Below are 11,448 nucleotides of genomic sequence, written 5' to 3'. Positions count from 1 at the left end.
CTTACATTCTGCATGTGAAGACAATGATCAGAAGGGATGACAAGTCACGTCTATTTCTGGAATATGAGGAAGAATCAATTGTAATTGTGAAAATACCTCTATGTTAAACCTTCCAGTAACACTTTTACTACAAAATAGGAAAGAGAGAAGCTTACTATGGACACAGAACTCCATGTCTCTGGATTTCAAGGGAAAATAAAGGAGCTTTAAAAAACAGAAGCAGCCAAGGGCAAGTGGTCTAATCTCTCGCCTAAAGAGGAAGAATGTTTGCGTCCACTTTGAAATGAGTGAAAATATACAACCTGTTGTGTTGCCAGATGTTTTAACCTAATACATTCCAGGTACTATGCTTTTAATTTGTTGGTGACTCAAAGAGCACTCATAAGGTGATCTGGCAGAATCCAGGAAGATGATTTTTGCCATTGCTTTTAATGGCAAAAACAGCAATTACTTTTGCACCAATGTAATGTTAATAATTACTTCTAGATATCTCTGTCATTAAAATGCCTGAAATGCCATTGTTAGAGATGCATTGCTTATGGCTAAATGTTTCATCCAGGCATCTTTCCTAGCAGATCTGGGGAAATATGGCCTATTGACATTAAAATCCCATTGTGAGATGGGACTCTGGAGAACTGGAACATGTGGGGATATTGGGGTGGAGATTGGAAAGGGGGAAGCTTTGCAGAAGGGAAAATAATAACTTTCTTAACGTTTACCTTGTGTGAATCCATCACTCTTTCTAACACTTTGTGAAGCTCCAGCTAACCAGCCCAGAGCCAGCTTTAAGAGTTGACAGCCCTGCCTTCATCAAATGCCCCTGGTCAGAGAACCCTGAGCAGAGACACAGTTGGTCCCCTTGACTTCGGTCTGTGATTGAGGAAAGGGCAATTTCTTTTACCAGTCGGCCATTGCTGCGAAGCAGCTGTGGGCAGTGCTAGATCTTCCTCTCTTCACCTGGTAATATGCAGCCAGGTCACATGCCAGACCCTGACATATGCCTCCTTCAGTTTCTGATCTTTTCCAAATATCTCCATCACTTACCATCCACATTTGTAATTGTACTCTACGAGTCTTGAAGACTTCAGAAATCACTTATAACATGAAATATAGCTGCGTGTGATCATACTTTATTTTCTGTTATCTTCCTTAAACATGACTTAATAATTCAGCGGATACTAATTGATGGTCATTGAGAACAAAAAGGAGACAATTTGGGAATATTATGATATAAAGACGCCAAAATATTTTGCTCACAGAGGACTTTGTAGAGCTGTAGAAAGGACAATAAAAAATAAAGTGAAAAAAACAAAAAACTTACCAAGATGAATACTAAGTTGTTCTTGTATGTAAAATATGTAAAAGAGTAGTGTTGTAAGAGGCCCCAGAATTTGTAAATGGGAGTAATTTAAGGTATTCGGTTTTTTCTTTAAAGTTGCTATTTAATAGGATTCAGATATTTAGATGCATTTTCTATAGCTTCAGTGTATATAGGTATATATGTTATATGTAACAGGTATATGACATATAAATATGTATATTTATTACATGTATTTATTTAATTTAGATATAGCAGAGGATAAAAATGGAGGAATTTCTGAAGGAACTGGATTGTAAACCAACCTTTTGAAGAAGCGGGTATTGAAAGAGAAAATTGCCATTTAGAGGGGATGGCATAAGCTCATGGAGGGGGAAACCACACACGAGGGGGCTACAGGCTGCTTGAACAAGGCACAGTGGCCAAACAGGCGAGGCTAGGGGTGTGAATTTCAAGCCGGGTAGAGGAAGCAGCTGATCAAGCAATCTATAGGGGCAGCCTTGGTGTGGATCTGGAGGGTTCCCAGTAAGCTCCTGGGCAGAAGGATGACTCCATATAAAGACTGTGAAGGTGGCACTGGACGGATAGCTGGGTCAGGGCTGTTGAGGGAGACGGGACTGGAGGGAAATAAAGTGTCTGGTTGATCTCCAGCCATACACAGGTGAGTCTGACAAAGTGGGCAGAAATAATGTCTCCACCTCTTTCAGAGTGACTGTGGAGGGTCTGCTCTCATTTCCCTCATCTAGGCAATTTCTTGGATAAAGATGAAGAGACTCGGAGGGATGGTTCCCTCTAAGTAAGGCTTTAGAGTGGGTCAGGTGGTCCTTTTCAGATGGCCCTTGCCCCTCCCTGCAGAAGGGGCTCAGGCTCCCTTCTGTGCATCTTTTTTTGAGATGAACTATTATGAAACCCATCATGTTCAGGGAGCTGAGTCTTTTGCCTGTTGGTACAACAATGACACATGCATTCTGGCTGATGTCTGGCTCCATTTTTGGAACCCATAACAGTTATTCCTTTAAAATTCCAGATTGAAATGGAGAACTGAAATCTGAAAGTGTCTCTTCAAATGAGTGGGGCAGTGTGTTTTAAGCATTTAATCTCAAAAGATTCCACCCACCTCCTCCAATTATTTTAGAGGCTGACTTTCTCTGAGAATAGAGAAGCAAAGAGAGGAAACTCATTTTAATCTAATGTACTCTTAGTCAGTTTAGGGGGCTAAGGCCACAGTTACTGTTTGAAGGGAAAAAAAAATAGACGCCCAAGTGGAGCCAGGAAGGCTTCCATTTTCTTCTCAGCCTTAACACACCCTCAGGAAATGATTGAAGCCTGGGAAATTATGAATATCAGATTAATTGAACAGGAAAACCAGTGAACAGCTGCAATTTTCTATCATGGATTTTTTTTTTTAATTTAAGTGATAGGAAACCTTTTTATGCATTCGGTTTTCCAAACTGATTTCAAGAGTATATTATTCTAATATGTAGTAATTTTACACAATAAAAAATTGGCTTTCTACTTGAAATTTTAGGCATGAGAGTTGCATCATGATTGTTATACTTATTCGTTCTCTGATGAAAGAAAAGAAGATTGAACATTAAAAGCTGAAGGTCATCCATACAGTTGTCCCAATAGCAATCTGTGTACCTTTAACCCTGAGGAGGAAAAGTAATTACCCTATGGCTTCTGGTGACCTCAACTAACCTTTGTTGAAGGGCCAGAGAAAATAAAAGCTGACCATCAGCCTGCCCTGGCTGCCCTGGGCTTAACCTGCTGTGTGAATGAAGAACAACCCAACAATAGGATGAGAGGATGTTGCCATGGAAATAGCCCTGGACGAAGGAGCAAAAATCAGAAATTTATCACAATTAATTGTTCTATTAAGAACCTCCCATCTTTTGGATTATTCCCTGGGGGTAGGGAGGGAAGATGTGTTCTCAATTAGATCTTATCAGAGAAAATTCTACTTGCATAAATGAGGCAGCCCATATAGTAAAACCATTCTAAGTAGTGACGAGAATTGGACAGCTTTGTGAGAGACGGAAGGATCTATATCTCCTCGTAATCTATAAAGATGCAAATGCAAACAGCCAGGACGAGGGCCAAAGAACCTCATTCTATCAGGGGAACCAGCTGAAGTGTGGGTCTGGACATACGTCTTTTTTATATTTTCAGTAGACTGTTGCCTGTGCTTTCATGCCTTGGCAAGGTCTGCAAAGTACAGGTAATCATATTTTAACAGTACAGAAATGTGTTGTCATATTTTATTCTGCTTATTTAGCCTTTCTGTTAAAGAGAATCGAAGTTCTATGTATTTTTAACGTGAGCTTGTTTAGATTAGAAAATAGAAACTTGCTATCCAATTATGTTCAGATTAAACTAGACTAATCCATGATGCTCTGGGTGCCATAGACTAATTGCAGAAAAAAGAAATAGAGTGAGAAATAGTTCCTTTATGGAGAGCCTACAAGTTATCTCTTAGGTAGAAGCAGACGTATTTAAAAGTAATAATATTTTTATTTTTAACATGAGAATGTTTTCATTTTTATTCATCATACGAACATGAAATTAGACTTTAAAAATGTGGATTTTTTGATCAGTTCTTTCATTTATTTGTATTAAGTGGATTAAATAATTATTGAGCAAAGGATGTATGTCAACTTAACTTCTTTTCTGCATGACAGATGGCAATATGGAACACTGTTTGATGTATTTCCTAAATAGTGAGTTACTCATGTTAATCAGTTTTTAAAATAATTTGTGGTGCTAAAACAAAGCAGGTGGTTAAGCTCAGACATTGATTTTCTCTTTAATGGGTATTTCATCAGTGAAATTTTAACCACTGATGAAGGAGAATGTAAACCATAGTAGGCGTTCACTGAAGACTCTTGCTTACAATGAGAAGATATGTTTTCCTGTCACAGCGTAAGATGCCAACATTTCATCCATGAATATATAAACTTATGAATTTTAACTCCAGATGTTGATAGGAAATTAATCTTATACTGGGGAGCATTGTCAGCTTTCATTAGAACTTGGGAAGTTTACATTTAGTAGAAATAAACTTTTTAAATGAAGGGACATGTGTTGGAAATTCTGTTAACTAACAATGAAATCCAGCTCTTGGGCTTCTTATTTACCCATCTGCTTCCTGCAGTTAGTTTATTACTTGTTTGGTGCGATTCTGGTATGGCTAGGGCCAGGATTCTGTTTGCTAACCCCCCAGGTACCTGTGGTTGGAAGGCCCATCTCAAATAATATAATAGACTTGGCCAGACTCATTGAACTCTCTCTGTGGCCTTTGGCTGGTTTTTAAGCTTTTTCTCTGCTATAGATAATAGTTTTTCTTAAGTGGCAGCAACATAGCTCTAAAAATACATCTACAATAAGGTCCTAGTTGTACTTACCTTATAGTTCAGCAGCACCTTGCTGGTGGCGATCATGCTTCTTAATTTCCATTTGCTTTAGTTTGCTGGTAAGCACATACCTGCTTGTAGGGTGCTAAGAGTGTTCTTTCTGGCTGAGATGTTTGCAGCGTTGGCCTTCATCTTTATAGTTCTCACTTTATTTGGAACCTCTCCAGGTTTTCTCTGTTTATTAACCCTCACCTGGATGGCTTGGCTGAGGCAGCAGAACCAAAAGTAAAGATGGTAATGGGTTTCTGTTGTTTTACCTGTTTGGGCCAATAGAAGAATGAAAGGGAGAATGATGATCAAGATCAAAATGTAAAAAACAGTGCTAATCTTTCCTTACATAGAGAGAGGCAGCAGATATCCACCTGGTCTCCCCCATTTAAAACGATTATGCATAATTTCTGCTGGTTTGGATAATCAGTTCTGTATTATAATTATGGAAAGATATTTAATTATGTCCAGTTTACTTATGGACTACATTTTTATTGTTCCCAATTTTGTTCAGAGGAAAAAAATTATATATATTTAGTGAAGTTTACATAGAAATCTTCCCAAAATAATTTTGTAAGGAATAGGGTAGATCAAGTCTCTCAATGACTAGATATTTAAGTGCAGACAAGAGAATATTTACTGATTTATAACTAATAAAGCTTCAACTTAACTGCTCTTCAATGACACCTATAAAAATGGTATTAAAGTGTGATGAGCAATTTAAAAGACAAGGACTACTGAGAAGAGTTTTTTATATTTTTGTAGCTATCTGCAATTTATTTTTAATATTTTATTCTATGCGTGCAGACTTAACTATGAAATAAATCCACAAACTCTTCAGTGTAAATGAGGAGCTAAATATAGAATGTAAGAATCACAAAAATAATTATGTCATAAATGAAAGCAAAAATTAGATGATAAATATGTGTGTGGAAAAATGCCAAAAATTGCCAACCACTATACTTTGAATGTACGTATTAAAAAACCAACATGGCATTTTGTGAAGAGAGTTCAAGATAATTTTTATAGGGTTAACATTACATATTTTAAACAGCATGGTGTTTTGTCAATAGAGTTTAAGATAATTTATATAAGATAAACATACAAATTTTTAAAATTGCATGGCATTTTGTCAAGAGAGTTTATGATAATATTGGGTTGAATAGACACTTTCAACTGAAAGGGGAAAAACTATTTTAACAGTTTTTGGGTGTTAACACTACCAGCTCCAAATTAAGCAAACATTAACGACGTGACATTATTCTGACATACTCAGTATTTAAAATATCTTTCCATGGATTATTTGTGGTGTAATGGATCATATATAGAATATAGGATATTTTAGCGGAATATCAAACTGTGGTGTTAATACTGTGTCTGGGTTAAAGAATGTGAAAACATCATAAAAAATTATATGGCATCAGTGTTCCTCATAAAAGGACATAATTCAGTCTTGTTCAACAGACTGATGGAAATGAAATGCTGTCAACCTTTCCACATTTTCAAGCACAATGTATAAAGAAGGTAACTCATGAAAACAAATTTAGATCCATTTAAATACACCACAGAAAACAAAGATATTCCAAAGAAATAGTCAAATTTGCCTCTCATCAAGTCCTGCAAGCTTCATCCTGGGTTGAAGCAGGGAGTAGGAATTTAATAAATGATTATGTTATTTAATAAACATATATATATATCTCCATATATGTTATGTCATCCTGAAGCAAACGATTAACCCAGTTTAAAGTCACAACTACTAGAATTCAATATACAATAGTACCAGGTATCCAGCTGTGAAGTAGCTGGGCTTGGGGCTTTTTACTTCCACCTCCCCACCACAAGCACGTAACTACAGTTCACATCTAAGCTTTGAGTAAGAATATCAGCTACCCTAAAAGTTACCTTCAGGATGAAATACCTTTAAATGCTGCAGCGCCCTGGATTTCCAGTTAACCAAACTATATTTCCAGCAGAAACTCCTGGGGTATAGAGTAGTTCTCGTCTGTAAGCCCTTCCCGCTGGTCTTCTTAGGAAGCGTTGCTGGAGCGCTTTATTTATTTATTTTTAATCCTTTTGATAATTTGACTCTCTGTCAACTAATGCTTGCCGACTCATCACTAGCCTTTCTTAGGGTGGAGATGACTGGAAGGTTGAAGGACTGCAGGCCATACATCATTCTCCCCTTCTCAGTGCACCTTAGTATGAACATGGCATCATGACTCTGAGGAAAGGAGGGGAAAGCTGAGCCATCAGATATTCCACAAATTGCAGGCTTTCCCTGTGTCCTGTAGTGCCGGAAAGGGGGATTATTGTTGCAGGAAAAAAAAAAAATCTGGCCACACTGTAGAAATAATCACTGCAGTTGAGCTCCCTGCTATCTCCCCCTGTTTTTTCTCTCCCTCTTTCTCTCTCTGTGTCTCTTCTTCTCTCTTTTTCTTGCTCTCTGTATGAGGCCCCAGCTGATTCAGGCTGCATCCAACCATACATAAATCATTCCCCTTATTCTATTGGTTACATGGTACATGGCAAGTATTGATTTTTTCCGTTGCCTCATTGCTGGAGAACACTTGGTTTTTGTGAGACAGAAAAAGAAAAAACCAAACCAAACCAAAGCAAACAAAAAAATCCTCACCAGAGTTTTGTCTAGATAAGAAATAATCAGGGAGATGTGTACCATGCTGATGATAAGTGCATTCTAAAAAGAGCATACTTTTGGGAGGCCTTTTACTGTCTATTTGCATGTTCCCAATATCTCCTGTCTCAAAATTAAAAAAAATAAGAATTGTTTCTAGTGGTGGAGAGCTCTGGGCTAAGGAAGTAGGAAGGATACACACAGAGAGAGATCCTGTCTAATTGTTCAGGGTAAGGAGGCAACTAATTGATCACTGCTAACTCCAGGAAAAACAGAAAGTTTAGTTAAAACACAACTCACTCACAAAACAGGAATAAAGAGGCAAACATGATGCCTCATGGCCAAATGACAACATACAAGACAGGAAGAAAGAGATGTTTGCCTAGGTTTATTTTGTGTGGTGATAAAATGTGCAATTGCGCCTTGTTTGTGTGAAGTATAAATGTAAAACACTGTCAAAATACTGTGTCTTATAATACTCAGGGGCGGGAGATAGCAAAAAAGCAAATGTGTCTTAGTTTAGGATTCTGACATTTAATTCTTCAGAACCTAAGTTAAAACACACAGGAGTCTTAATATTTGTCACCAAGAGCCATTTGTTTTAAAGTGATAGTGGCTCTTGGACTCTATCCAAAGGGGTTTTATTCCTGAAATATCAAAATGACTTCTTTATGAGGTAACGCTGTCCAAAGGAGCATCCCAATATATGAGGAAATTGTTATAACGAGGAAATCATTATAAGGTGATAGTGCTAATATAAGATGTGACAAAATGGTAAAAACCCACTTTCATTTTATGAGCCTATGTTACAACTGATTATTAATCTAACAAAGGACGAAGTTTAAGAACAAAACAATTCAGTGAGTTACACAGGTGGCAGGGTATTTGTGTTTTTTTCTTTTTTTTGAGTCTCACTCTGTTGCCAGGCCGGAGTGCAGTGGCGCCATCTCGGCTCACTGCAACCTCCGCCTCCCGGGTTCACGCCGTTCTCTTGCCTCAGCTTCCCGAGTAGCTGGGACCACAGGCATCTGCCACCACGCCTGGTTAATTTTGTTTTTGTATTTTTAGTAGAGACAGGGTTTCACTGTGCTGGCCAGGATGGTCTCGATCTCCTGACCTCATGATCTGCCTGCCTCGGCCTCCCAAAGTGCTGGAATTACAGGCGTGAGCCACCACGCCCTGTCAATTTTTGTATTTTTGGTAGAGGCAGGGTTTTACCGTGTTGGCCAGGATGGTCTCGATCTCTTGACCTCATGATCTGCCCGCTTCAGCCTCTGGTGGCAGGGTATTTTGTGTTCTACTTAGAGCTGTCAACTAATAAATTTACCATGCAAAAATTGCAAGTGAGAAGTGCAATGGCTTCTTTAACCTACTTTATGAAGTTAAAACATTTCTTTTAAACCCAAGCCTTTACTCCTTACATAAACAGAGTCCATTAAAGTTAAACTGTCACTAGCCTCAGAAGTCAGACTATGATTTCTCCTTTTTTTTCTTCACAAAAGTTGTGCTGGAGGATTCTTTTTGTCTTTTTGGTCTGTCAGTTTACTTTGCGGCCATTGGTCCTTAATCCATGTTTATGGTAAGGTCTGCCCAACAGAGGATTCTGTGGAGTTGAGCTGCGAGGGGCTACCCAGGGTAGAGCTGTGGCCAGCCCTTTGGGTGTTTAGCCTCTCAATGCACAGAATACTACTCATCTCTCTTCTGTTTATCAATCCCTTTTATTGAAGCACCTAGAGCTTCTCTTTTTATATTTAAGTGCTGGTTTATCTAAATGGCCATTTCAAGGGAAACCATGAATTAAGATTTGGGAGAAGGCCTTAGGAAACATGCATGGAATTTTGTAGATATTAATGTTTTGTTGTTTTGTTTGTTTGTTATAGTTTGGGGCTCCAGCCCACTGCTTATTTTCTCAATCATCTCATATCCATGTACTGGGGAGAGTAAGATTGCCTGTCAACTTAGCTAGATGGCAAAAGAGTTCCTAAAGGACTTTGAGCACTTTGAATTTAAAAGGAAACGGACAAGAAAATGACAAAAACTATAGGCAACACTTTGAACCTGACCTTTTTTCTTTTTTCTTTTCTCTACCTCATCCTTTCGTAACTCAACAACTTGAACATGTTTCTTGACCATTAGTTGTTGCCAGTGGTTCACTGGGCCGAGGGGAAGCTGCAGAGCTAAATGCCCATGCCTCCTCCAAACCCAGTGGGCTCATTGGGCAAACACACAGGCATAAAAACTTCTGCGCAAGCAGAGGTGCATGCCACACACGGTACAGGTTTCTGCTGTGTAACTCTAGTACTCTCTATCGGTCCGTTTCTCTAGAAAAATCATATAAGAACCTTAAGTAATGAATACCAAAAGTGCTCTTCGTTTCAATGTTTTATTTTCATTCACTCTAACAAGATTTTAACTGACAAGCAGAGCCTTGCCCACAGTGGACACTAAACAGGCATTTGTTTGTTTAGTTTGGTACAGTGTGGGCTCCAAAGGAGAGGTAACTATAACCAAGGCTAGCAATTATTATGCACTTAGGGGGTCACATGTATTATTTCATGTAATTCCCATAGCAACCCTGCTTTTAACCAACCTTATTTTTACGCCCATTTTAAAAATGAGGGCATTGAGGCTGAGAGAGGCCGGGTAATTTGCTGAAGGCCACCTTGCAAATCAAAGGTGGAGTTGTGTTTCAGACCCTGTTGCTGTTAACCATCACCCAGTGAGGTGGGGCAGTGGCTGCCTGGCAGAGGCCCTTTTTGCCAGCTGGGAGTCTTGAGCAAGAGCTTCAGCAAGAGCATAGCTTCTGTGCTGGACTTGAAGCACATTGTATCCCATGATTTTCATATTCTGTGTGTATACGTTGGTTCACCATAAAAAAAAGAAATCTTTAAAATTTCCTAGTGGCGATTGCCGTTGAAAGGAATTTCTTTGTGAACACTTTTGAACATGAATATCATTTTTGGGAGGAAAATGTCTACCTGCTAACTATTTGGTGTGGTCTAGCTAATGTGAGGCTCATGCATGGAAGAAGTGATGGTGGCAGGGCCCCAGCACATGAGAGTCCCAGATAGAACCCACACCCTGCTCTGAGGAACCGTGATTTTCCACAGAAAGTGGTAAGAATGCTCAGTTGAATTAATAGGTTTTTCTGAGAACCCAAACACCACTCTTTCTTTTATCTCTTCTACCGAAACACTGCCGGGGAAACAACACAGAGAGTGGGGCTTACCTTAGATGATCTCCTGTAACATCAGGTCCCAATGGCTTCAAAATTTTAAGGTAGGAAGAAATGTAGTTGAGAAGCTGGTTGTTGATCTTGTCTGCAGCAAACTCCTTAGAGGAGGAAGATGGCTCAAACCTATTCTGAGGGTACTAACCTGAGGTTTTCCTGACAGAGTCCCCTCTTACCCAGTGCTCTGGGTCTCTGTAACAGAATATTTATGCTTAAGTATTGAGGGCAAGTATGTATTTCAAAATGTAAACTAAATAATAATAATAATAATAATAATAAAGTTGGTAAGTGATGTGGGCACACATCACTAGGCATCCATTTACCTTTCTTCTCATCACATTCCTGCCATTGTTTTTGCTGTTTTTTGTGCCCATCTGATGGATATATTGGCCGATTCCCAAACTAAGATCTGGAAGGGACATTATGACAGTGGCTACCTTAGAGCACATCCCAAGAAATACTGCTGCCCAGCCATTCGCTTACTCTTGGACCGCATTAGCAGTAGATAAGTCCCAGTAAACAGGGCTGTCCCAACTTATCCGCACTCATTTCATGGCCTGGGTAGAAAAACAAAAGAGGTGTGAATGGGCTGTGGGAGAAGACAATGTAACCAATACCCTGTGTTCTAAAACTAGACCAGAAAGAAGCAGGGAAAGGTATTTTACCCGAATTCATTGCTTAGCAACAAAGACGTTACCTCCAGAGAATGCTATCCTATAGGTTACTGAGTAACTGGCTGTGACAATTACCAAACAGCTGGCCTACTAATCTACATACCCTTTAACCCCAGCCAGCTGAAAAGGGACCATGGACAGTTCACAAACAATAGACACACATCTAATGTTTTATTTAAGAGCTGACAGAA

General features: G+C 39.0%; 1 long non-coding RNA gene across 1 annotated transcript; it reads right to left on the bottom strand.

Moving 5' to 3' along the window:
• Nucleotides 1-1,114: 1,114 nt before the first annotated feature.
• On the bottom strand, nucleotides 1,115-11,165 carry LOC131381367 (uncharacterized). The gene is made up of 5 exons (XR_009210065.1): nucleotides 10,907-11,165; nucleotides 10,581-10,775; nucleotides 6,638-6,940; nucleotides 4,723-4,988; nucleotides 1,115-1,273 (listed from the first exon to the last, which is right to left on the bottom strand). It is a non-coding gene; the product is annotated as an uncharacterized LOC131381367 (long non-coding RNA).
• Between the last annotated feature and the right edge of the window lie 283 nt (nucleotides 11,166-11,448).

This window comes from Hylobates moloch, unplaced genomic scaffold (assembly GCF_009828535.3).
Source record: "Hylobates moloch isolate HMO894 unplaced genomic scaffold, HMol_V3 SCAFFOLD_15, whole genome shotgun sequence".
Classification (NCBI taxonomy): Eukaryota; Metazoa; Chordata; class Mammalia; order Primates; family Hylobatidae; genus Hylobates; species Hylobates moloch.
The sequence above is the reverse complement of the archived record's forward strand: the minus strand, read 5'-3'. Positions and strand labels throughout refer to the sequence as shown.